Source organism: Halichoerus grypus, chromosome X (assembly GCF_964656455.1).
Source record: "Halichoerus grypus chromosome X, mHalGry1.hap1.1, whole genome shotgun sequence".
NCBI lineage: Eukaryota > Metazoa > Chordata > Mammalia > Carnivora > Phocidae > Halichoerus > Halichoerus grypus.
Window position 1 is genome coordinate 106,071,714 of NC_135727.1, and position 27,470 is coordinate 106,099,183.

A 27,470-nucleotide genomic window follows, 5' to 3' on the forward strand; every position below is an offset into this window, starting at 1 on the left:
AGCAATCAGACAACAAAAAGAAATAAAAGGCATCCAAATCGGCAAAGAAGAAGTCAAACTCTCACTCTTTGCAGATGATATGATACTTTATGTGGAAAATCCCAAAGACTCCGCCCCAAAACTGCTAGAACTCATACAGGAATTCAGTAAAGTGGCAGGATATAAAATCAATGCACAGAAGTCAGTGGCATTCCTATACACCAACAACAAGACAGAAGAAAGAGAAATTAAGGAGTCGATCCCATTTACAATTGCACCCAAAACCATAAGATACCTAGGAATAAATCTAACCAAAGAGGCAAAGGATCTGTACTCAGAAAACTATAAAATACTCATGAAAGAAATTGAGGAAGACATAAATAAATGGAAAAACGTTCCATGCTCATGGATTGGAAGAACAAATATTGTGAAGATGTCAATGCTACCTAGAGCAATCTACACATTCAATGCAATCCCCATCAAAATACCATCCACTTTTTTCAAAGAAATGGAACAAATAATCCTAAAATTTGTATGGAACCAGAAAAGACCCCGCATAGCCAGAGGAATGTTGAAAAAGAAAAGCAAAGCTGGCGGCATCACAATTCCGGACTTCCAGCTCTATTACAAAGCTGTCATCATCAAGACAGTATGGTACTGGCACAAAAACAGGCACATAGATCAATGGAACAGAATAGAGAGCCCAGAAATGGACCCTCAACTCTATGGTCAACTAATCTTTGCCAAAGCAGGAAAGAATGTCCAATGGAAAAAAGACAGTCTCTTCAACAAATGGTGTTGGGAAAATTGGACAGCCACATGCAGAAGAATGAAACTGGACCATTTCCTTACACCACACACAAAAATAGACTCCAAATGGTTGAAAGACCTCAATGTGAGACAGGAGTCCATCAAAATCCTAAAGGAGAACACAGGCAGCAACCTCTTCGACCTCAGCCGCAGCAACTTCTTCCTAGAAACATCGCCAAAGGCAAGGGAAGCAAGGGCAAAAATGAACTATTGGGACTTCATCAAGATAAAAAGCTTTTGCAAAGCAAAGGAAACAGTCAACAAAACCAAAAGACAACTGACAGAATGGGAGAAGATATTTGCAAATGACATATCAGATAAAGGGCTAGTATCCAAAATCTATAAAGAACTCATCAAACTCAACACCCAAAGAACAAAGAATCCACTCAAGAAATGGGCAGAAGACATGAACAGACATTTTTCCAAAGAAGACATCCAAATGGCCAACAGACACATGAAAAAGTGCTCAATATCGCTCGGCATCAGGGAAATCCAAATCAAAACCTCAATGAGATACCACCTCACACCAGTCAGAATGGCTAAAATTAACAAGTCAGGAAATGTCAGATGTTGGCGGGGATGCGGAGAAAGGGGAACCCTCCTACACTGTTGGTGGGAATGCAAGCTGGTGCAGCCACTCTGGAAAACAGTATGGAGGTTCCTCAAAAAGTTGAAAATAGAGCTACCATATGATCCAGCAATTGCACTACTGGGTATTTACCCCAAAGATACAAAAGTAGGGATCCGAAAGGGTACGTGCACCCCAATGTTTATAGCAGTAATGTCCACAATAGCCAAACTGTGGAAAGAGCCAAGATGTCCATCAACAGATGAATGGATAAAGATGTGGTATATCTATACAATGGAATATTATGCAGCCATCAAAAGGAATGAGATCTTGCCATTTGCAACGACGTGGTTGGAACTGGAGGGTATTATGCTGAGCGAAATAAGTCAAACAGAGAAAGACATGTATCATATGACCTCACTGATATGAGGAATTCTTAATCTCAGGAAACAAACTGAGGGTTGCTGGAGTGGGGGGTGGGGTGGGAGGGATGGGGTGACTGGGTGATGGACACTGGGGAGGGTATGTGCTCTGGTAAGCGCTGTGAATTGTGCAAGACTGTTGAATCTCAGATCTGTACCTCTGAAACAAATAATGCAATATATGTTAAGAAAGAAAAAAAAAAGAAGAAGAATGTAGCAGGAGGGGAAGAATGAAGGGGGGGAAATCGGAGGGGTAGATGAACCATGAGAGACGATGGACTCTGAAAAACAAACTGAGGGTTCTAGAGGGGAGGGGGGTGGGAGGATGGGTTAGCCTGGTGATGGGTATTGAGGAGGGCATGTTCTGCATGGAGCACTGGGTGTTATGCACAAACAATGAATCATGGAACACTATATCTAAAACTAATGATGTAATGTATGGGGATTAACATAACAATAAAAAATTTAAAAAAATTAAAAAAAGAATGTCAAACTCATGAATTTTGCTTTGATTATATTTTTGCTTGTTGCCAACAGTCAATTCAATAGGCATGTATTAAATGATTGAACAGTCATAAAGTGAATAAATGGCTGTATTGGTACTTGTGTTTTTGACATCATCATTTTTTATTTAATATACCAGAAGTGTATGAAATACATATGCTTTAAAAACTTAGTAAATGTAAGTACCTCTATCCATGAAACTCTGCAGTGAGAGCCACCAGCAGGCTGGTCAGCGGATGCCTCCATGGAACTGGGGAATCTCAATGGGAATTATGAAATCGTGGAGTTATAAAATAAAATAATAGTGACGTTCTCCTAGATTTCCCATGTATTTATATATTATAAACAGTAGATGTGGGCCAGTATCTTCATACACAGCGATAAGAAGCACAGGATTTAGAGTTGGGCTGGAGATTTCCATTTGACCATCCAGTCTACTCTCTACCGACCCATATTCCATTCTGTGCCCCCAAAACGGAACTATCTCATCTTGTGGCTTAGGGTTGGGTGTGGTCAATGGAAGCATTAATAGGAGATTGGAAGGTGGGAAAAGAGTAAGGACAAAAAGAAAAAAAAAAAGAAGAAGAAGAATGTAGCAGGAGGGGAAGAATGAAGGGGGGGAAATCGGAGGGGGAGATGAACCATGAGAGACGATGGACTCTGAAAAACAAACTGAGGGTTCTAGAGGGGAGGGGGTTGGGAGGATGGGTTAGCCTGGTGATGGGTATTGAGGAGGGCACGTTCTGCATGGAGCACTGGGTGTTATGCACAAACAATGAATCATGGAACACTATATCTAAAACTAATGATGTAATGTATGGGGATTAACATAACAATAAAAAAATTAAAAAAAAAAAAAAGAGTAAGGACAGAGGATTTACTCCCCTTCTGCTGGACTATGAGTTGCCATATCCTTCTATGAAAGGCCATAAATTCTGTCTGGTGGTCCTTTCCACAGAGCTACTCTCCCCTGGTTCTGGTCATTCTTTCCTCCTTCTGCTCCCTCATGTTGACACCATCCCTTCTTTGAACCCTGCCCCCACCTTTGTAAATGGCCCCTTTCTTAACTCACCTTGATTACCCAATTTAAATGTGCGATATGGTTTATGCCAGGCCCCTGAATGGTACAGTAATTGATCCCAGACTTGGCCCTGAGACACAGAGCACTAAAGTGGCATTCTGGGATACAATGGGTCACAGATTTGAGGAGTGCGCAGAGAACTTCCTGGGGACATCGGGAATCCCTGGGGATTCAGTGACATCGCAAAAATTCAAATGATCACACAGTGTAGGTGAAGGGCAAGGTTCTGTGAGAGCAAATGGTTGCGGAGTTTGATCACCATGCAGTGATAGTGATCATAAAGAGCGTGGATCAGCTGCTGTTTCTCATTACCCCACAGCTCCAGCGCCCCGAGGCCTGACATAACCAGAAGCACAGAGGCTCTGGTTTCTCCCCCACCCCCTCAGACTCACACGGGGAAGGAGGCTACGTAGCCTCCCTCGCAGGTCTTCCTAAAGACTAGGTGGCAGAGGCCGGAGCTGCAGAGGGTTGAACCCTCCATATGGTAAACTCTGACCAATGAAAGAGAGGAGGCAGGAGGAGGTCGGCAGACACCTTCCTCTTCCTTTTTCCTTCCAAAAGATGGGTTCCCAGGAGCAGTGGCCGGCGAAGCCCGTCTGGAGACAAGTCGCATGGCCAAACAGTCAGCTATATTTTTCTCTTGAAGGTCTGGCCAGGCTTGTTAATGAATCACCTTGCATTTGCTTTCCCTGCTTCTTTGCCTTGCTTTCCCTTTTCCCTCATGGTTGCTGCCCTGGGATTGGACCTCTCAATTAGGGGGGACATACCATCCAGGTTTGCCTAGGACTGAGGGGGTTTCCAGGATGGGAGACGATCAGTGTTCAAACCTGGACAGTCACAGGCAAACCCCACTGGCCATAAAGCATTAGGATTTAAGCGCTGTTTTCTAAAGAATCCTAGGTAAACCGACTGGGACCAGTGGGAGCAGACCCCCGGAGTGGATCGTAAGGCTAGATGGAAAAGAGCCTCAGGTCACCGAAGCACTCCCCTGTGACGCAGAGTTCAACTCCTGGCAGGGACACCTGGGACCGGTTTTAATACATTGCTGGGACGGTTCTTGAAGCTTCAGGCAGACACGATGATGGCTGATGGCAGACAGGCTGGGACTGCCTGGCAGAGCACAAAGAGGTCTCAAGGTCGGGGGGGCGGGGTGGAGAAGGTGGCAGTGGATTAACACAACTGGAGAGCCACCGTCCCTGACTTTTCTCTGCGGGGGCCACAGGACCCTTCCTTTATTAAAGGAATAAGGAATGCACCCTCGAGAAGGGCAGCGCTTGCTGTGAGAAATTCGGTGCAGCCATCCTCTGCCTACCAACCTTGAAAATAAAGAGATGCTGCCACGAAACCCCAGGCTTCCTAATATGAACAGAGATGCTGGGGCTCGGCTCCCTGGCCCTCCGGTTTCCACTAGACGGGAGCACCAACAGGAGACCAGGGAACTCAGGGGGGTTACTCACCCAGCTGCATCCCCACGGAAGGTCAAGGCTCCTGTAAGCCAGCCCTCTCCACTCAGCCTTTCTGCCTCCAAGTTCACTGCCTCCCCCCTTCCCACGTTAGTCCTAGGAAGCCCTTGTTACTAGCTCCAGGAAACGATGCTGTGACTGTGGGCTTCCCAACACCCCTCTCTACTGTGTAAAGAATCCCTTTCCTTAAATTGATTAATTTGACTGTACCATCTGTTTCCTGCCAGGACCCCATATACGCTTAGAACACATTTGGAAATTTTTCCCGGAAACCTTGGAGGGAGGAACCAGGTGGCTAGGGAAAAGGAATGGGAGGAAAATTTTCCAATGTACACTTTTTGAATTTAGAACCACAAAACGCATTACTTATTTAAAAGAACATTCCATACTAATGTACACCTTTTTTTAAAATTTTCTTTATTTATTTGAAGTGAGCTCTACGCCGAACATGGGGCTTGAACTCACAACCCCAAGATCAAGAGTCCCATGCTCCCCTGACTGAGCCAGCCAGGTGCTCCTCATGTACACTTTTAATAGCGAGGTTAAGTCTGTGAAAGACAGAGGGGACATGATGTGGCTTTGCTATCGTAAGCTTTGAACATGTGACACAGGATTTCCAGTTCTAGAAATTGATTCTCAAAAAAGAAGGGAAGGTACAAAACTTCATGTACAAGGAGGATTCACTGCAGCCTTTCCTTATATAATAGAACATTTGCCAACAATGTAAATGCCCAACAATAGGGGCGTTTGGAGAGAAACATAGGACAAACATCTCCGTAGCCATCAAAGATAGTGTTTTTAGAAATATTTTGAAGAACACAGTAGAATGTCATGATAGAAAGTTATAGGGCAGAAAGAGAATACAAACGAGTGTGTATAATTTTGTAAAATGTGTGTGTATTAATCTCTATTTTACCAATGAAGGCACCTAGGCAGAGAAGAGTTAATACTTGAATGTGTTCAAGTTTATAGGACTTATGAATTTGGGTTTGGGGGGCTATGAGTAACAGAATGTCCAACTTAAAGAACTGAAACAAGAGAAGTATTTACTTTTCTCACCAAGAGATCTGAGGGTGGACAATACTAGGGTTATTCTGGCTGCTCAATTATATCATTAGAGACCCATATTCGTTCTCTCATTCCACTCGGTCACCTTCAGTGTGTGAGCTTTTTGTCCTCAGGCTTGTCACCTTTATAAATAATCTCTACACCCAATGTGGGGCTCAAACATAACAACCCTGAGATCAAGAGTCACATGCTCTACCAACTGAGCCAGCCAGGTGCCCCTACAGTTTTAATTTTAAAAACTGTCACAAAATGACTGCTGCAGCTCCAAATGTCACATCATCACAGGCAATGACCCAAGCAGGAAGGCCTTAGGAGCCAATTGGGTTCTAGCAGGCTCTTGGTCTGGGTTAGCTCTTCGCCACGGCTTGCACCCATGATACAACCCAGGGGTTTTCCAAATACATCTGCACTGCACAATGGGCTGCCTTATCATCAACTGGACTGCTCTTGCTTAAATGACTTGAAACAAACCCAGAAATAAAAGTCAAACCTGTAATGGATTCTCTTCATCTGTAAAATGAGTAGGTTGAACGAGATCATCTCTGAGGTCCCTTCCAGCTCTGCCGGGCTCTGATGCGAAAAAAGCCTGGCAGAAAACCCACCAAATTATTAACTGTGGTTAATTTGGGATAGTGAGATTATTCATTTTCTTCTTTACGATTTTTCTTCTTGCCCAAATTTTCTGTAATGACTATGTGTTATTTATGTAATGAGGAAATACATCATTTTTTAAAATATCATAAATGTTCTAAACTAGGAAACTGTTTTAAACTAACTTTACAAATGTAATATGTGGGATTTTTTAAGTTTGTCGGCCAATAGTTCAGCCTCTTTTCTTAAGACTTATTCCCATACTTTGACCACCCCGGTGTATAGGAATAATTGTCATCTGCAGTTTTAGTTATGGGCATCCTAGTAAAATAGTGGGCGTAGGTAAGGGCAAGTGGTAAGCAATCTATTTCTTCTCATGTGAGCCTGACTGCCTTAAACAACTGAAATTCCTCCAAGAAAAGACACAGAATATGTGGGTAAACTCACGATGCATTTAACTACCTGTAAAACATAGTTACAAATCAGAGGATTGTGAAAGTAATCACATCTAGATTTATTTCCAAGACTCTCAGAACTGCTTACCAATCTTTGTACTTTGTTTCTCATGGAAACTGAGTTGTCTTTCAACAAATTCCAAAGGTCTTTGGGTCTAATGCACCTCACAAATTCCTTACCATTCATGAGACATGGACCTGTTAAAAAAAAACAAAAAACAAACAACAACAACAAAAAAAAAACCCAAGAAGGCGAGTTAATGTTTTTATTGGCAACAAATACCGTCAGTTGAGTTTCCTATAGTGACAGACTCACTTCATTCATTTTTGAGAAAATGTCTGCCAAATACCCACATCAGAAGCACTGTAGTTTGTCTCTATCAGTCTTTTTTTTTTTTTAATTAAGTAGTCTCCACGCCCAGTGTGGAGCCCAATGCAGGGCTCGAACTCACGACCCTGAGATGGAGACCTGAGCGGAGATCAAGAGTCTGACGCTTAACTGACTGAGCCACCCAGGTGCCCCTATCAGTCATTCTTTCAAGTGAAAATGGTGCTCCCCGAACAAAGCAAAGAATTCAATTCACAGCTCAAACAATCCCACAAGTCCTTTGCTTGAGACAACCACCATCCTTTGGTATGCCGCATAAAATCTGTTTCATTAAAAAAAAGATATGTGTTTGAGGATCGAAATTTAACAAAATTGGGGCGCCTGGGTGGCTCAGTCGTTAAGCGTCTGCCTTCGGCTCAGGTCATGATCCCAGGGTCCTGGGATCGAGCCCCGCATCGGGCTCCCTGCTCAGCAGGAAGCCTGCTTCTCCCTCTCCCACTCCCCCTGCTTGTGTTCCCTCTCTCGCTGTGTGTCTCTCTCTCAAATAAATAAATAAAATCTTTAAAAAAAAAAAAAAAGAAATTTAACAAAATTAACGGTTTTTACTGCATATTCAAGGGCACTGTAAGTGAAACTGCCTTTTTTGGGCAACTATGTGGAGACAAGAATATAATGTCTATTAGTACAGGATGGTGTCAGTGCCGTAATTTGTGTTAAGAAGTTAGCAGTTTGCCCACATTTGCTTTTGCACCAAGAATGCATTTGCAACACAGAGAAAAATGCAAATAAAGTCTCGGGATTATTATTTTGACCTCATGGGACTCCCAGGGGTCTGCAGACCACACTTTGAGAAACCACTGCTCTCGACTATGGACAGGTAAAATTCAATTTTAAAAATAACTAAATTAAGAAGGGAAATAAAACCAGGACAAAAATAAATTATATTTGTGAATTAATAAAGTAAAAAAAAATAGACTCTCATCCCTTAAATAAATATATTCTACATTATCAGTGATCTCTGTAAGTTAAGTCTTGGGTAATAATAAATGAAAAGATAATTTGGATTCTTATACATTTTTTCTAAAATAATTTATTTTTCTTACTAGGCAACATTCTATCACCCTACCAAATTTTCAAACACATTATTATGCTAGTTTGTTAATTATTCTCCCTACCCCATCCCCACTCCACCCTGAGTTTCTTGAGATTAGAGACTATATATTATTCATAATATATGTAATATATATGAATATATATATTACATATATTATATACATAATATATGAAACTAACACTTGGCACATAGTAGGTGTTCCATAGATGTTTGTTTTACTGAATGAATATATTTATCAATCAATCAAGAAACAATATGAGTTTTTAAAATTAAAACTGTAGGGGCACCTGGCTGGCTCAGTTGGTAGAGCATGTGACTCTTGATCTCAGGGTTGTTATGTTTGAGCCCCACATTGGGTGTAGAGATTATTTATAAATAAAATCTTTAAAAAATAATTAAAACTGTATGCAAGCTAGTTGAAATAAGAAGCTAATATATAATTTTCTTCAGAGGCAGATATATTTAAAGAAATTACCTAAAAATTTATCTCCAATGAGTTTGTAAAGTATTGCCAATGAAAGAGAATTTTGCCCAACATAACTTGTAGTCACAAAATTATTTAATTACTTCATTTTTCTCTATTCTTATTTCTTAGTCCACTAAATATCAAAAGCAGAATGTTTGCAATGCAGACATGAAGTCTCGTGCCCTGGGAATCGAAGTCTAGTTTCAGACTATCAGAATGATTTTTTGCCACATAAAAAGCACGGAGCCAAGTCTAAAACACCCACACATAAGCAAACACAAATGCATGCAGGCGTGCACGCACATCTCAAAACATGGACGACAGGAAACAAGGCATATGACAAATGCACCAGAAGATAATAAGGGGTGGATGTGTGCATGTGTGTCTGTTTAGAGGAATGTAGTATGGTTCTCAGTTTGGTAATGCTATCTATTCTAGACTTTAAATTTTCTTTTTTTTTATAATGAAGGATTTTTTTTTTAAGATTTATTTATTTGAGAGAAAAAGCACAAGCAGGGGGAGGAGCAGAGGGAGAGGGAGAAGGAGACTCCCCTCTGAGCAGCGAGCCTGATGCGGGGCTCGATTTCGGGACTCCAGGATCATGACCTGAGCTGAAGGCAGACACTTAACCGACTGAGCCACCCAGGTGCCCCTTTTTAAATTTTCCTTAGCAATTTTAAGAAACTAGAATGGACCACAGAGGTCACTGGTCCAGTTCTACCAACTTACAGATAAGAGAAAGATGCCCAGTGAGCTTAAGTATAACCTTTAAGACAATATAAAAACAAAGATGGGTTATTTTATTGACGCTTGGGCTCCCCTCCCAATGTCCCCCACCCCCGCACATTTTATACATGAATGAAGATTCGGGGATTGTGTCTATTATGATCTCCAAAAGAGTGAGATTGCTTTTTCTAGATTTGCTTTGATTCATTATTAATGTTTGGTCAGCTGTTTATGAATGAGGCCATCTCCTTGATCAAACCCTCATTTGAATAATTTTCAAAACCAATCATTTCAGGTTAAGATACAGCCACCAACAGCATGTAACCTGCATGATTGCAACTTGGAAGGGGTTTCTAAGGTACAGATCACTGTTTAAAGAGATACTGGGGTGCCTGGTTGGCTCAGTTGGTGGAGCATGTGATTCTTGATCTCAGGGCTGTAAGTCTGAGCCCCATGTAAGGTGTAGAGGTTACTTAAAAATAAACTCTTTTAGGGGCACCTGGGTGGCTCGGTAAGTTAGGTGTCCCTCAACTCTCAGATTTCGTCTCAGGTCATAATTTCAGCATCGTGAGATCCAGCCCCACGTTGGGCTCGGTGCTGGACATAGAGTCTGCTTAAGATTCTCTCCTTCCGGGGCGCCTGGGTGGCTCAGTCAGTTAAGCGTCTGCCTTCAGCCCAGGTCATAATCCCAGGGTCCTGAGATCGAGCCCCATATCGGGCTCCTTGCTCAGCGGGTAGCCTGCTTCTCCCTCTCCCACTCCCCCTGCTTGTGTTCCCTCTCTCGCTGTCTCTGTCAAATAAATAAATACAATCTTAAAAAAAAAAGTCTCTCCTCTTCCCTCTGCCCCTCCAGCCCCACCTCCACATGCACACGCACGCACTCTCTTTCTCTAAAAATAAAATAAAATAAATTATTTTAAAAAAAGAGATATTACAGTGGAACTTCATCCTATATTCATTTAACTTATGTGAATTAAGCTATATGCATTAAGCAAAAAAGAATCAAATAGAGAAATAATCATTTAAATATTAGTTACTTGAATATATTCAAATTTAAATAAATTGGTATTTAAGTATCAGGTGATTCTGACCATTTCATTCAGTGAGATATGAATCTGATGTTCTCTCAGTTGGTCTCTGGATGTAGCAGCTTAATAGAGGATCATTCGATCAATGTTTAATGAGGACTTACTAAGTGCCAGTACTGTTCTACGTTCCAGGGATACAACAATAAGCAAGATAAATAAGGTCATTTGGAAACTACTTGATGTGGGCTGGTTTGCCAGAGTCACTTTCTCAATGTCTCCACTTCTGGCCTTAAGAGTTCCCATTTGTGCTATAGCGCTGAGAGCGTGTCTCTTGCAAATCTCCCCCTGCCACCCCCCAACCCCACCCTGCTCTCTCGCTCATACTGTTATTTTTACCTGATGCTTGTTGACCTGTGGTGAGGGGCAGGAGACAAGAACATTCTCTGATGGTCTGATTAAACCTCATTCTTAAGAGTCTTCGAGTCTCACAAGTGCTTTTGACTCTCCAGCTGCAGTTTTGCCCTAGTACATACTCTTTATTTTCAAGTTCATTTACATATTTTTTGTTAGTAATCTCTACATCCAGTGTGGGCTCAAACTCACGACCCAGAGATCCAGAGTCACATGCTCTTCGGACTGAGCCAGCCAAGCGCCCCTCCCTAGTACATATTCTTGCCTTTCCTTCGGAGGTGGAGTTGCTCTTTTTCTTGTCTCTTCAAAACTACACCGGCTTTTCACCAGTGCCCTATGAGAACTACTTGTGTTGTGTGTCCCCCATAAATGTAGACTTTCGTTCCATAGGGGAAGTAGCAAAGATGGGCTGAGCAAAGTTTCAGAAGTGGCTTCGGTTCTCTGCCAGCCAGCAGCTTGATGGAAGCTTTGTCACCATTCTCCCCGAACTTCCCTATGAATCCCTGGTGGCGCCTGTGGAGGAAAATCCTGCAGGAGGATGAAGTCTTCAAACTAGCTCACACTTGGCCTTGAGCAATTCTTTAAAAACAGTTGGCTGAGTCCTCTTACCAGCTTATATGGAGTCCAGCAGCATCTGCCCCACATCAGCAAATGTTCAGGTCCTCTATCCCCCTGCAAGAATTTGGCACTCCTCAGATTTTGGATAATGTGGTTGCCCTATAACCTCGGTTTTCTGGTTCATTCAAGAAAAATCACTACTTTCCAGTTTGTCCAGATTTTCCTTGTTGTATGAATGCAAGAGACTCTCATGCAGCTCTCTACACCTCTAAGCTAAAACCAGAAGACCTTACTGGAGGGTTTTAAGCAGCGTAGTAATATGATTGAATTTACATTAAAAGCTCAATGGGGGCTCCTGTAGAAGTCTGAGGATAGGACAATGGAAAAGTACAGAAACCAAACAGAAAGCTTTGCATTTGTTCCGATAAGACATGTTGGCGGCTTGGGCTTAGCTGCTAGCAGTAGAAATGGGAAGGGTGGATATTTCAGGACATGTTCTTTTTTTTCTTTTTAAGATTTTATTTATTTATTTGACAGAGAGAAACACAAAGAGAAAGGGAACACAAGCAGGGGGAGTGGGAGAGGAAGAAGCAGGCTCTCCGCTGAGTAGGGAGCCCGATGCGGGGCTCGATCCCAGGACCCTGGGATCATGACCTGAGCCAAAGGCAGACGCTTAACAACTGAGCCACCCAGGTGCCCCTTAGGACATGTTCTTGAGGCGAACTAGAAAAGATCTGGTGATGTGGGGTGTATTAATCAGGATCCACTCAGGAGACAAAAACCACAACAATAATTTGCAATGGGAAAACTTAGTATAAGTAATTAACTAGCAACAGGGGCTTAACTACTACTAAGAAGAGTGAAACTAGCTCTGTAAGAATGGCAATGAAGGAAGCAGCCACTATCTCGAAGGCTTTGGGAGAGTAACCAGAGAAAGAACAAACAGGGAGAAGGGCACCGGTTCAGAGATTCAGACCTTGCTGGAGAGGGTATGGTCTCCTGGATGACCGTGAAGTTCACTGAGGTGCTCCAAGCCTGGGATGACACGCAATAGGCCAGTATCTGTGTGCCAGAGACACTCACTATAAAGCTGCCTACTGTGATGCTCACAAAACTCATTAGTTCTTAGATTTGGTGGTAAATTCTAATGAATATACCTGCACTTTGACCCAGCAAATTCCATTCCAGGTATTTACTCAAGAAAAATGAAAACATACGTCTACAAAAAGGCATGAAAGAACTTTGTGGGAAGATGGAAATTTCTCTATCCTGATCATGGTGGTGGTTACAGTGCGTATACATTTGTCAAAAATCACTGAACCTTAAACTTAAAATCGGTGTTGGGAGAAGGAGGGGCTCTTGGAGATAAAAGACAGAAGAAAGTGTGAAATGGTTGTCTCTAATTTGGGAAGTGAATTTACAAGAGAAATATAATAGGATTAGCCAGGACTACTGAAGGCTTACTAGATATTTGCAGTAACAAATTTAGAGAGTCCTCAACAGAAGTTGTGTCATTTTTTCCAGCAAATTTCAGCTTCTCAATCACTGATACGGAGTGGACGGATAATTGACTATATACAGGGTTAGAATTTTGCTAGGAGAACATGATGAGGGTAAGAGAGACAAGGGGTTGGGGCATCTGTAAGACAGGAATGATTTGAGTGATGATCCAATGGATTAGAAAGTGAATATTTAAAGATACAGAATGTGTGTTTCACATAACATGGCCTCAAACGCAAGCCAATTATTTCATCTGGGGCTCAAAAGAAAATTAACAGGGATGCCTGGGTGGCTCAGTCGGTTAAGCGTCTGCCTTCGGCTCAGGTCATGATCCCAGGGTCCTGGGATCGAGTCCCGCATAGGGCTCCCTGCTCCGCGGGGAGCCTGCTTCTCCCTCTGCCTCTGTCTCTCATGAATAAATAAATAAAATCTTTAAAAAAAGAAAATTAACAATCTCTCCCAATAACAGAGGGAAAAATGTTTGCTTTGATTGTAAATGGGAACTGCCTAAGGGATATCCAATGGCAATTTTTTGATTTTCTCCCTTACACATTAACTGGGAAACCTAACCCCACAAATATATGTGGCTTCACTAGAGTACAGCAGTTACTGATTGCTTCAAAACAAACCACCCTAAAACTTCTTGATTTACAACAACAGCCATTTTATTTGCTCAAGATTCTGTAGGTCAGCAACTGGGGCTGGATTCAGCTATGTAGTTCTTCTGCGGGCCTTGCCTTATGTAGTTTCAGTTATCTGGTGGTTCAACCGGGACTGAACGGTCTAAGACGGCCTCACTCACGCGTTGGCAGTTAGTGTTGGCTATTCACTGGGCCATGAGTCTCCAGCTGACTGGCCCGGGCTTGTTTACATGAAAATTGGATTCTAAAAGCAGCAAAAGAGTAGGCAAGACCCAATGCACAAGCACTTTACTAGCGTCTGCTTGTGTCCCATCCGCTAATGTCCCATTGGCCAAAGGAAGTCACATGACCAAGCCTAGCGTCTCTGAAGAGGGCGGGGCGAGGACGGAGACTCCCCAACGGCAAAGGCAAACAGGGACGTGTAGTGCCTGGAGGGCTGGTAATTTAACTATCGACCCCAAGGAGATTAGGAGCAGTGTTCTCTTCCTACAGCCAGCAACTAACAGCTAAAACTAAACAGAAAAGTGAACCAGTCATGCTTCTGGAGAAACAACATTTTCCTAAGAGTATTATAACCTAGTCTAGGACGTCTGCAATTTTTCTCAATGTCACAAAATCCTAAAGACAATCAATTTGAAAATCCATGTGTCATCAAACATTTTGAGAAGAGAGAGGTCGTACAATTACATGATGATAGTGTTCAGCAGCTTCGAAAACTTGTTAACTTGGCCCTTAAGCTTTGAATGAGCATATTTGTAGACAGGAGTTTGAACCATTTGACCTTTAATGTTCTTTTCCAGTACTGAGATTTTTATGATAAACCATTTAGTAATCAGTCTATTACAGCTTGTTCTATCTTGGCTGAGAAAATGCCCTTTTTTCTTACAAGCTTATACACATACGCCTCTGCATAAAGCCGAGCTCGGAGACAAATGACAGTTCTGTTTCATAATATTTGTCTCCTGACAGAAGAGGACCAGCTCTTGAGTTATTGCCTCATTAGTGAAAATAAAAATCATTGACAACTCCCAGGATTATGGGAATGGAAATATTGAAACTTTGATTTACAAGGGCTATTTCTGACTTTCATTTTTCTTTGAAAACCAGAAACTTGGCTTTCTCTGCCCCATTCCTAGATTAGTGGAAAGGCTGTAGAAGGAAATGTTGAAGGTCAGAAGTAGCAAAACAATTTTGGGCACGGACAGAGAAGAAAAAAAGTAATCATTATCGTGTTTTCTGATGATGAGAACGGAAAATATAAATAATTGTCATTGTTCTCTAAAGAATTCCCGAGTAGAGTTACAGTGCTTCTCTCATAGGACATGATGAAAAGAGAGCTTGGCTGACCCAGAATTAGATCCCCAAGTTTTTCATTCGCTCTGCTAGCACAGCAAAGTTTATGGGCAACTTATAATTGCCTGAGTGCCCAAAGGTTATGGATCAATCACTCAGACTGCCAGTCATGCCAACGCCCGAGCCTGGGAATAGTCAGAGAGGCTTGGGATCTTTTTTCACTAAGGCAAGATGGCTTATTGTTAGATTTGGGCAAAAAACAGAGTGAAAGGAAAATGCTATTGACATACTTAGTGAGAAACATCATTTATATCTGACAGTAGCACATTTTTAATAATGAGGCCAGCAGGGAAAAGACAGAGAGGAGGAAAGATCTTACAAGGAGAGTTCTGCTCAGCAAGCCAACTCAGCTGTGTGAAGTGGACCCAAAAGTCCATGGGGCGGGGGGGGAGAATATATTTTAAAAATGCAGTGCGCAGCGTTCACATTTATTTTCAGGGGGAAAAAAATGCTTTGAGAATCAACCCCACTAACTTCACCTCATCTCACCTCATTTATTCTTGCCAGCTAAAATGTGTTCATTACACACATCTGAAATCCTTTTTTATAACGGAGCTTGTTTTTTTCCAATTGCTCAAATATTCGACATCACCTTTTTAAAAAATGGAAATTTCACTTTGCCACAGGTTGGTATTAGGTAGCTATATGATACTTTTGGTGTTTTATATTTGTAGGGATAGGATGAATTATTTAAGAGGTGGGCCTGAGACTTATCAGACAAGCATTTGAGAAAAAGTAAAGTAGGAGTCCTACATCAATCCATATACAAAAATCAACTCCAGGGGCACCTGGGTGGCTCAGTCGGTTGAGCATCTGCCTTCAGCTCAGGTCATGATTCCAGGGTCCTGGGACCGAGTACCGCATCGGGCTTCCTGCTCAGCAGAGAGCCTGCTTCTCCCTCTCCCTGCCGCTTCCCCTGCTTGTGCTCTCTCTCTGTGTCAAATAAGTAAATAAAATCTTAAAAAAAAAAAAAAACCTTTAAAAAAATCAAATATTACCATTTAGCTAAATGTTAAAAATATACAAAATGAAGAGAATTTGGATATTTACATAATTTGGATATTTACATAATTAAGTGCAAAAAGCACTTACCAAGAAAGCATAGGAAAAACGCCATAATAAATTTAACTAAGATTTTTTAAGTGCCAAAGCATCAATACATCTCTTTTAGAAAGTCTGTAAATAAAATTAAAGCACAGTTTTAAAAGTGGGGAAAGTAGTTGCAACATATATAGTGGAAAAAAGCTGAGGCCCTTAATATCTAAAGAACTCTTAGCTATCAATAAGAAAGATAAACGTTCCAATTAAAAATGAGCAATTTCCAAAAGGAGACATACAAATCCCAGTAAACCTCACAATCAAAGATAGGGCAATTGCAAACATTAATGAGATATCAAGTAGCACCTTTGAAATTAATAAAGTAAAAAGAATGACGCCCCAAGCATAGGTAAGAATACAGGAAAATAAACGTTCTCATACATAACTGGCGAGGTGGGGCTAACTCCATGATTTCTAACGGGCAATTGGTAATTTGCATCAAAAAATGTTAAAACTCTGCATCTCCTCTGAACCCACTTTTGCAAGTTAGCTTAAGGATAAAACCACAAAGATGTCCAAAGTGATATGTGTAAGTATTTCATCACAGTGAAAATTTGGAAGCTAACTAAATGTTCTAAAATAATGGAATTGTTCAGAAATCGCAATGCATACAAAGGAAAAGACCATGCCAGGGGTCAAACTGTGTCATAAAAAATATTTCTAGGCATGAAGAAAGATATACTACTTACATAAAAAGGAAAAAAAAAAAGCAGGCTATCAGCCAATATACGTACTGTACATCCCCACGGTGGGGGCAGGATCCACACCAGAACTGGCACTGCGTACAGAGCCTTAGTTCCTGGACTTGGCCAATCCCCTGACAACCCCGTGATTCTGAGAGGCGTGACGGTGATGTCACCAGCTACCCAGAACATAATGCTATCCCAATTTAGCCTCCTTCTCCGGACTGGGGGATGGACCATCTAGAATCATTGTGACACAGTTCTAGGTTGTCATGGTAGTGGTGACTTAGGGAGGGGTGACATAAAACCCACTTTGTGGGCTGGAGGAAATATGGCTTCACTGAACACAATAGGAGTAATGAATTATTGTTATCCCAGTGGCACGCCTCTCCTTACCCCCAACACTCCCATTCCCTTTATCCTGCTTTGTTTCTTCTCCATGTACATCACCTTCTAATACTTTCTAGAATTTACATACTTATTTTTATTATCTGTCTCCCCCTACTGGTATGAAGGCAGAAATTTTTGTCTGTTTTATTCACTGTATATGCCCAGCACCTAGAACAGTACCTGGTCCACAGCAGGACCTCAATAAATATTAAGTACATGAATGAATGAATGAATGAATGATGAATGAGTGAATGAATGGAAGCTCGTATTTACTATATGCTTTCCATTCATCGGGCACCTTAATTCAATTAGTTAAGGAGAGCTTTTAGGAGAAAAGAGATCAGAAACCATATGTGGGGTAGTGGGGAAAGGGAGGAGCAGTGGCTCACCCTCTTGGCCTTGCCTGTGCTTGTGAGGGTGTTGGGTAAGGCTTGATAAGTGATAAGCGAGACAAATGTCTCTTCAAATGCAAGTGTGGGGAGTTGTCTCTGTCTCCCCACCAACTGTCCCCGGGAGACGCTGCCCACTGAGTACACAGTAAGGACCCCAAAGTGAGAGAGCTAGGGACACCTCTCTCATTCACTGTATTCTACATTCAAAGCTGATGGACACTTTACCAATAATCCAGAATCCCACATCAGGGAGCAGAGGAGTGGCCTTAAATTGTGTCTCAATAATGAGAATAGTTCCAGTACTGAGCTGATATTCATAATGGTGGTCATTTCTAATGAATTTTTTATTTTATTTATTTCTTTAAGATTTTATTTATTTATTTGACAGAGACACAGCGAGAGAGGGAACACAAGCAGGGGGAGTGGGAGAGGGAGAAGCAGGCTTCCCGCTGAGCAGGGAGCCCAATGCGGGGCTCGATCCCAGGACCCTGGGATCATGACCTGAGCCGAAGGCAGACACTTAACGACTGAGCCACCCAGGCACCCCTCTAATGAATTTTTTAAAATCCACCTTTTTGGTCTCACTACTTAGAATCCCTCTTTTGCTTTCTATATTCAAATTCGTCATTCTCAGAAGAATCACACTTTTATGCTAGAAAGATTAGTTCTTTGAATCATACCTCGTAATTACAACTCATTATATTTTCCTGCTGAGCCAGATCAGCTCTGCGCTTATTTGGGTAGAAGTGAAGTTTAAGAACGTGTGTCCTGTCCTTCTCTCCCCATGTTATCTGTCGTAACTACTGGCTTTTGCCTCTTTTGCTGATCATTAGTTTGAATGTGCCTACAATGACTCACGCCTCCATTTCCACCATTAACAACAGAAAAAAGGATGCCTCCTCCCGCGAGTACAAAACAGCCAGGTTTCACAACGTGAATAGGAACTTCAAAATTATTGCCAGTTCCTGACATGCAAATAATTCTTTTAGAATTGCAGTTTTTCCCGTCCAAATTATACTTGAAAAACTACCGGCTTCCTAGAATAAACTCTATGTAATGTCCAGCTCATGCCACCCCCACAATAACAGGAAGAATACTGCCTCATATTTCTCCCTTGAAAGGCAATGCAGTCTAGTTGATAAGAGATCAGAGCAGACACCGGAAAACCTGATTGTATTTATGACTCTATTTCTTAGACACTGCACTTTTTTTCTTTTCCTTTCTTGGCCTCTTTCCCCCCCCTCCTCCCTGCTCCTTCTCATCTCTTCTCTCCCTCCCCAACCCCTTTCTCTCTCTCTCCTCTGCCTCTCTCCCTCTCAGTCTGTCTCTCTCTCTCTCTCTCCCCTTCTAAAATGAAATATTTGGGGGCACCTGGGTGGCTCAGTCAGGTTAAGCATCTGACTCTTGATTTCAACTCAGGTCATGATGGGGTGGTGAGATCAAGCCCCCCGTCGGGCTCCATGCTCAGTGGGGAGTCTGCTTGAGTTTCTCTCTCTCCCTCTCCCTCTGCTCCTCCCGCCTCTCTAAAATAATAAATCTTAAAAAAATAAAAACCAAAATGAAATATTTGTTACAAATAAATTTATACTAGAAACCACAATACCAAGTGATGCCAGGAAGGTGGAGGAAGTGGACCTCTCATACGTCGCTTGTGGTAGGAGAGAACGGCACAACCATTTGGGGGAAAGGTTCGGCAGCTTCTTATAGAGTTAAAACATGCATCTCATGTATGGCCAGCAGTTCTGCTCCTAGGTATTTGCCCCAGAGAAATGAAAAGAGTTATCCACAAAAAGACTGATAGAAGATGCCGGAGCCACTTTCTTCATATCTGCAAACTAGAAACTACACTAATGCCCATCAACAAATGAACGCATACACAAATTGTGGGATGTTCATACAAAGGATTACTGCTCAGCCTACAAAATAATGAACTGCTGATACATGCACTAGCCTGGATGAATCTCACCAACATTGTGGACACAAAAGAGCTCATACTATAGAGTTCCCATTTATATGAAGTTTTAGAACACATAAAACTAATCTACGGTGATAGAAATAAGTTCACTAGTTCCCTGGGGCAGCAAGGATGGCTGTGGTGACGGGGGACTGACCTCAAGGGGAGGAAGGACACTTTCTGGTATAGTGGAAATGCTTTTTATCTTTACCGGTGTAGAACTTTTAAGGTTGTTTGTATTTGTCAAAACTCATCAGACTATATACTTTATGCCTATGCATTTTATTGTGTGTAAATTGTAACTCACTAAAGTTGACTGAAAAATTCCTACTGGGTTCTAGGCAAGAGTTTAGAAGAAAAAAAAATTTTCCCCGGAGTACACAGGTGGATCCTATCTGTAAGTTCACGTATCGGTAGGCTAGAGGAGGTGATTGAATCAGGGAGGTCACAGGTACGTTGATAAAACTGCTATCTGCTCCATCAAGTTCAACAGACAGTGACGGCTTAAATCTGCAGCGTAACATGTTAGACATTATTAGAGATAGAAAAAGCAATTCAAAATCGCCACTCTCAAGTTCCTGCTAATTCTTTTGGGCTGAGTGGTGATTAAAAAAACAATAGGCAGGGGGCGCTTGGGTGGCTCTGTCGTTGAGCATCTGCCTTCGGCTCAGGTCATGGTCCCAGGGTCCTGGGATCGAGCCCCGCATCGGGCTCCCTGCTCAGTGGAGAGCCTGCTTCTCCCTCTCCCGCTCCCACTGCTGCGTTCTCTCTCTCTCTGTGTCTCTCTCTGTCAAATAAATAAATAAAATTTAAAAAAAAAATAGGCAGGCGCTCAACTAATTATTGTAAAATAAAGAATAATAAAAGGGTACCATGGGATCATACTTAATGCCTACTTACTCAATTCATGGAAATGTCACAATCTCTTGGATGTCTTACTGATTTGTGGTTCCTAAGTCCTCTGGGAGGAATTCTGAGGGGTATTGTGCAGCCCAAGAATGGATTGGCACTGGGATTAAGACTCTTTCTTTTTTTTTTTTTTTAAAGATTTTATTTATTTATTTGAGAGAGAGAGAATGAGAGACAGAGAGCATGAGAGGGAGGAGGGTCAGAGGGAGAAGCAGACTCCCTGCCGAGCAGGGAGCCCGATGCGGGACTCGATCCCGGGACTCCAGGATCATGACCTGAGCTGAAGGCAGTTGCTTAACCAACTGAGCCACCCAGGCGCCCAAGACTCTTTCACAAAGAAGCTGGGACAGGGTTGCCTTCCCTCCTCCTGGAAAAAAAAAAAAAAAAAAAATGACCAGGAACATAAAAAACAAGCCTAAGAGGGCGGTGAGTCAAAGGATGGCACCTAATTTGAGACCCACGGGTAGGAATGATAGAAGATACTTAATATGATTGTCAAGATCAGGGCTATACAGAACAGCTTCCCATGGTCTTAGTCTAGGTCTTAATTAAGCAGAGTTGTAAAACTGGAAATGCAAATGGATTCATCAGAGTAGGTTACCTTCGTGGCTTCACACAATCAAGTTTCTTTTCTTCCTCCCTCAAAGTGCCGTGCAGACATTCTTGTCTGAGCAGCCGTCCGGGACCGCTGTCCTCCGGATGATGACTCAGGAACCCAGAGGCTTTCATTTTGTGACTCTGGTAGTTCTGGTGCCATCTAGTTAACAGATGAGGACACAAACATACAGACCATTATGTGGAATGTTTTCTAGGTTAGGCCTAGACGGGCATACATCCGTCGTGCCCAAATTCCACAGACCAGAGCTCAGTCACATCATCCCACTCAGATGCAAGGGTGGCTGAGAAATTTGGTTTAGCTGTGTGCCTAGCACACAGAAGAGCCAGACTGGTGACCACCAACAGTCTTGACCACAGCAAGGTTACCTATTGAGCAATTTGAGAACTCTCAATGTCCAATGTTCAATTACTCAGCAGCAGCTGAAAGATACACAGTGGGGGCTGGAGATGGGGAAGGTAGGATGCATTCTCCTCTTGAGATAAAAAGTGCTGTGCTCCTCCTGAGGAATAGGGGAGCAAATCATCAACACCTGAAACTAGAAGAGCCATTTAGGGCACAAAACAAATGCAAGGTTCCCCAAGAGGCAGAGAAGAAAAATAGCAGAGGTTGGGGGTCTCCATAACCCTGCCAAAGACATGACAAAATGGCCCCTATGCTTTCAGAACCCCCACGCCTGGAGCGGATGCGTTGCTCAGAGCAGGAGGAGTTTGGATTGGATCGACTGGACTGAATTGTCAATAGACAGCGTTCCAGGAGTTTAGCTGGGAAGTCTAATCAGACACCGCACACATTATTAGCTGGGCTCTTGTTTTTTCCCTCTATGTAGACTGAAAAATGAAGGGCACTTGCTCAAAAATTTAAACATGGAAGTACCCTATGATCCAGCCATCCTACTTGTGAGTCCATACCCCAAAGAATTAAAAGCAGGGACTCAAACAGATATTTGCACACCCACGTTCATGGCAGCTTTAGTCACAATAGCCAAAAGGTGGAAACAACCCAAATGTCCATCAACAGATGAATGGATGAACAAAACGTGATATACACAGGGGCGGTGGAGCATGCGACTCCTGATCTTGGGGCCATGAGTTCGAGCCCCGCGTTGGGTATAAAGCTTACTTAAATAAACAAACAAACAAATAAACAAATAAAAATTCAGCGTGCACATGCAGTGGAGTATCATTCAGCTTTAAAAAGGAAATTTTGAGGGCGCCTGGGTGGCTCAGTTGGTTAAGCGACTGCCTTCGGCTCAGGTCATGATCCTGGAGTCCCAGGATGGAGTCCCGCATCGGGCTCCCTGCTCGGCAGGGAGTCTGCTTCTCCCTCTGACCCTCCTCCCTCTCATGCTCTCTGTCTCTCATTCTCTCTCTCTCAAATAAATAAATAAAATCTTTAAAAAAATAAAAAATAAAATAAAATAAAAAGGAAATTTTGACACATGCTACAACATGGATGAAACTTGAATACAGTACACTAAGTGAAATAAGCCAGACACACTAAAACACACACACACACACACACACAAATATTGTATGATTTCACTTAGCGAGGTCTCGAGGATAAGCAAATTCATAGAGGTCGAAAGTAGAATAGAGGTGACCAGAGGTAGGGGATGGCAGTTATTGTTTAATAGGTATAGACTTTCTGTTTGGGATGATGAGAAAGTCCTGGACATGGGTAATGGTGATGATTGGACAGTGCTGTGATCGCTCCTAATGCCACTGAATTGTACACCTAAAAATGGTTAAAAGAGTAAATTTCATGTTATGTATATTTTACCGCAAGAAAAAAAGGTTCCCCCAAAAATGAAAGGCACAGGCTGTCTATTAGAGAAACAAGGTGTTAAGAGCCACATAGAGAAGGATACTAGTTGGTAAATGGGGATGGGAGGAATCCAGTAAGGCTTCATGGGAGAGAGAGTTACATCAGCTGGGCCCTGGAAAACTTCTGGATGGAGATTAGAAGAGCAAAGAGGGAGGATATAATCCGGGCTGTGGGGAAATGTGAGCAAGGGCAGAGTCATAAAAGTATGCAACATATCTAAGAAAAATGGAGAGCGGTTCAGTTTATTCATTGCATCTCCTACTTTCCCCTGCTGGCGGTGCTAATATTCTCTCCTTGGAGCTGTGTTCGGGGAGGGCTAAGTTGTTCAGCACTCCCTAGACTGCATGCACCGCAGAAAACTAGTGGGCTTAACCTGAAAAGGAATAACCCTCAGCTGTCTGCACAGAAATATTTCCACTTGACTCCTACTAGGGGAGTTAACAGAACTATAGAAGATACAAGTGTTATCTTTTTCAAGGGGAGGGAGTCATTGTGTTCTGAGGAATTTCATCCACAGAATCTGTTTTTATGTTGTCAGAGGCAGGGATGGATAATGTTTCTGAAATGGTATCTACAGTGTTCTCTCCCCCGGGCTTCCTCCTTTGTTACTCCCTGCTCAACCCTCTGGGTGATCGTGTGCAAGGGGCCTCAAGGGACAGATACAACAGGGTGGTGTGGTTTTCTGGGTTTTGTTTTTTAATTGAGGCATTAGTGACATATAACATATTCGTTTCAGACAGGGTGGTGTTTTAGATCCTTAACAAAAGTTAGGCAAGGCTCTTTTCTCTGGACAAGGCATCATTTTGATGCTCTTAAAACCAACAAGATAGAAGTTTCTGAACACCGGTAGTCAGGTTTGCTTATTTGTGTCTGCGGGATTTTAACTTTTTGTTCTCTGTCCAAGACAATTCTAAGTCATGTCAAGTAGTGTATTATCTGCACAGCTTCCAGCCTTCTGCTGGAGATGGACTTCGTCTTCCTATTTCTGAACCGCTCTGCATCATGAGCTGCCTTAGCTTACCTGATCTGAGGAGCGGACTGACCTCACCCTACAGCCCAGCCCTGGAGGCCTGTCAGATACACTCTTTGAAAGGAGGGAGATCTTCCGACCTTTTTGTTCCTTGTCCTGGGGCAGAAATAAAGAGCTGGGGAGACAGCCCAGCTGACCTTCATGCCTTATCCAGGGGCGGTCTCTCTCTAGTAACTGCATCAAACAGGAAGTGAACATAATTTCTCAAAACATATTTTCATAGTAGAAAAATGAGACCATACTCTAGCCAAGTGATCAAAATTAACACCCCAAGTAAAAGGCAAACAGACGTGGTGTGTGCCTCCACATGAGATACCCCGAGACCTTAACGTCCCTGAAAAGTATCCCCTGGTTGCTTTCGGGAAATTCGGGAGCATCCTTGTAATTAATTCCTTTGGTAGAAAGATGTACCCTCCCTGTCTCTCCCAAAGCAGTACTTCTTAAACTTTATTGGGGATCTTGCTCAAATGTAGATTCTGGTTTAGTAGATCTGGGGTGAGGCTCAACATTCTGCATTTCAAATGAACTCTTAGGTGACCTGGATGTTGCTGGTCCTGCAGGCTACATTTTGAATAGCAGGGGTTCTCAAAGTGTGGTCCCTGGACCAGCAGTAGCAGTATCGTCTAGGAACTTGTTAGAGATGCACATTCTCACACCGGCTTCCAATACCTACTTGATTACTCAATCAAGAACTCTGGGCATGGGGTCCAGTCCAGCCAGGGCCAGAACTAGGATTAGGCAACATTTAAGGAGGCACGGTTCATGCGAGTGCGAGGTCGGACCTGAGTTCAGCAATCCGTGTCTTCCAAGTCGTCCAGAATATTCTGATGCAGGCCAGAGTTAGAGAACCATTGTCTCCTTTCTTCTCACTACATCACTTCACTGCAATAGCAGCCTAACTATATTTAAATGATCTGGGCCCCGGGGGTGCCTAGCTGGCTCAGTCCGAAGAGCATGCGACTCTTGATCTCGGGATCGTGAATTCGAGCACCATGTTGGGTGTAGAGATTACTTTTTTCAAAATTAATTTAAAAAATTATCAGGGACCCACCTCAGACCCATGGAATCAGGACTTTTGGGGGCAGAAAGGTGTTCATCTGATCCATAAAGGGGTATGAATGAGAATGCTCATCAAAGAACTGTTTGCCATGGAAGGACTTAGGAAAAAAATATGACCATGATACATTGGATAAGCAAAATGCGTGCAGTCATACTGCAGTTAGAAGCAAGGAACTAGAGGAACACCTGGGTGGCTCAGTCGGTTAACCACCTGACTCTTGATCTCAGCTCAGGTCTTGATCTCAGGATCGTGAGTTCAAGCCCCGCATTGGGCTCCACGCTGGGTGTGAAGCATACTTCAAAAAAAGAAAAGGCAAGGAACTAGATGTACCATAGAGCAATGTGACAAGGGCAGAAAAAGAGACAAAAATTGTGAGAGACTGCTTTAGAGCACAATACCACTTATGTAAAATTAACATGAATGTATGTTTTTAAATACACTATTTCACATTGTATGTTAATAAAAAATAAAAAAATAAATACACTATTTCTTTTCAAATAAAGATCCATGAATAGAGAGGGGAGCTGAGTTGAAGTGGAATGGGAGTGAGGACCAGGGATAAAGGGGAAAACATTGGTAAATAATGAGACAAACAAGTAAGCATAAAAGGGAAGAGCTTTGCCCAGGCAGAGATGAAAATGTGCTTTGAGTTGAGGAACATGATTAACTCAACTCCAACATGAGGTCCACTAGTTGGCAGGGTGTGTAAAAATCTCTGCAGATGGAGTCAGGAAATCCATTGAAAACAAGACCCCCAGATGAGTCCGCTGCAGGCCGCCAACATCCTTAATTCCAAAGCATTTTTATTTTTCAGCACTTCCTTGATTTGGCCGCTACTGAACTCTCCGGTCACCCTGGCTTCCATGTTGCAATCCAGTAACATAGCAAATGTCATGATGTGTCCCACCCCCAGATCTTATGTATGCTGTGCTCCTGCCTGGAGCCCCCCCCCCTTTTTTTTAAGTAATCTCTACGCTCAACATGGGGCTGGAAATTCCGACCCAGAGATCAAGAGTCAGATGCTCTACCAACTGAGCCAGTCGGGCGCCCCTGGAACATTGTTTTTATCTTCCTTCACCTGGCTAACTCTTATTCTTTCCAACTCAGAGCAGGTACCATCTCATCGGGAAAGTGTCTCTGACCCCTCTGGCTGGGTTAAGCTGATCCTCTGGCATTCAGAGCACTGGGTTACTTGGTGGCTACATATTATGCTGAAATCACTGATTTGTGTGTTTTTAAACCTCTCCAGCCCAAGGACTCGCTCTTACCCCCTTTTGTACCACAGTGCCTATTAATATGGTGCCTGTGATTTGATGGTGTTTCAAACGTGGTAGGGCTTAACCAGCACCAGGAATGTTATTTATGTATTCATTCACTTAAACAAGACGTTGTTCAGAAAGGACTGAAGGCAGCACTTGAGAACTAAACTCCCGAGAAAGAGAATGTGGAATTTCACTGTAACAGCCACCAGCAAAGTCAGCCCTCCGCAGCCACAGGGATCCATCATGGCCGCCTGGCCTCACAGACCAAGATCGGAGCAGGAGCCTGCGGTTCTGGCTGTGGCCGGTTGCCGAAAGATCTCCATCCCTGCCTGCTACTGCCATCTCCAGGGGACTGGTTGATTTTCACCCAGCTGCAGGACTCCAGCTGCCAGGAGAAAGTCACAGCTCTGGAGTAAAATCACCTTCACCAATTAATGGAAAGACAGCTCGTTCTTCCCTCTTCTTGTTCAGGCCTCTGAGAGAGATGTTGCACAGCGCTGTGACTTCCGGTCAGGTAGAGACCAGAGACCATTTTACACTGCTTCCTCATCGACACCAAATAATTTCGGAATTTACAGCCTCACAAGAAAACTCCAAAATATTAGACTGCCTTTACAAAATCAGGGACTTACATGATGGATTGATGCAGGAAATCGGGAAGTTCATTAGAAGATTCACGGGGCGCCTGGGTGGCTCAGTCGTTAAGCGTCTGCCTTTGGCTCAGGTCATGATCTTGGGGTCCTGGGGTCCAGCCCCGCATCGGGCTCCCTGCTCCTCAGGAAGCCTGCTTCTCCCTCTCCCACTCCCCCTGCTTGTGTTCCCTCTCTCGCTGTGTCTCTCTCTGTCAAATAAATAAATAAGATCTTAAAAAAAAAAAAAAGATTCACAAACCCTCCACTGAGAAAACATTTACAGTTATAGTCATGCTCCCTCCCCTCCCACAGAAAGGAAAATAAATGTTTTATTTAAATCAATGTTATGAAAGTTACAAAACAAAAAAACAAACCCTGAAACACGGAGTCTAAAACGAATTTGCCTCTCATGTCCAGAATATTCTTTAGTCTTAGTATCATTACATTTCTAAAAGAATCATCATAAAGGATAGGTTATTTGTTTTAACAGACAAAATTATACTTGCTTAATGATAGGAAACACTGTTTGGTAAAATCCAAATTCAATTAGC

At 42.7% G+C, this 27,470-nt stretch overlaps 1 long non-coding RNA gene across 2 annotated transcripts in view; it reads right to left on the minus strand.

The window, feature by feature from the left end:
* Positions 1-27,470, minus strand: part of LOC118530327 (uncharacterized) — an 87,165-nt gene that overhangs the window by 18,389 nt on the left and 41,306 nt on the right. Inside the window, exons 3-5 of one of the 2 annotated variants that reach the window (XR_013444679.1) lie at positions 21,094-21,249; positions 7,030-7,139; positions 6,386-6,481 (exon numbers count right to left, since the gene is read on the minus strand). This is a non-coding gene — a long non-coding RNA (uncharacterized LOC118530327). Of the gene's footprint in view, positions 1-6,385; positions 6,482-7,029; positions 7,140-20,455; positions 20,860-21,093; positions 21,250-27,470 lie in introns of those variants that run through there. The other variant, XR_013444680.1, reaches the window with a different exon arrangement.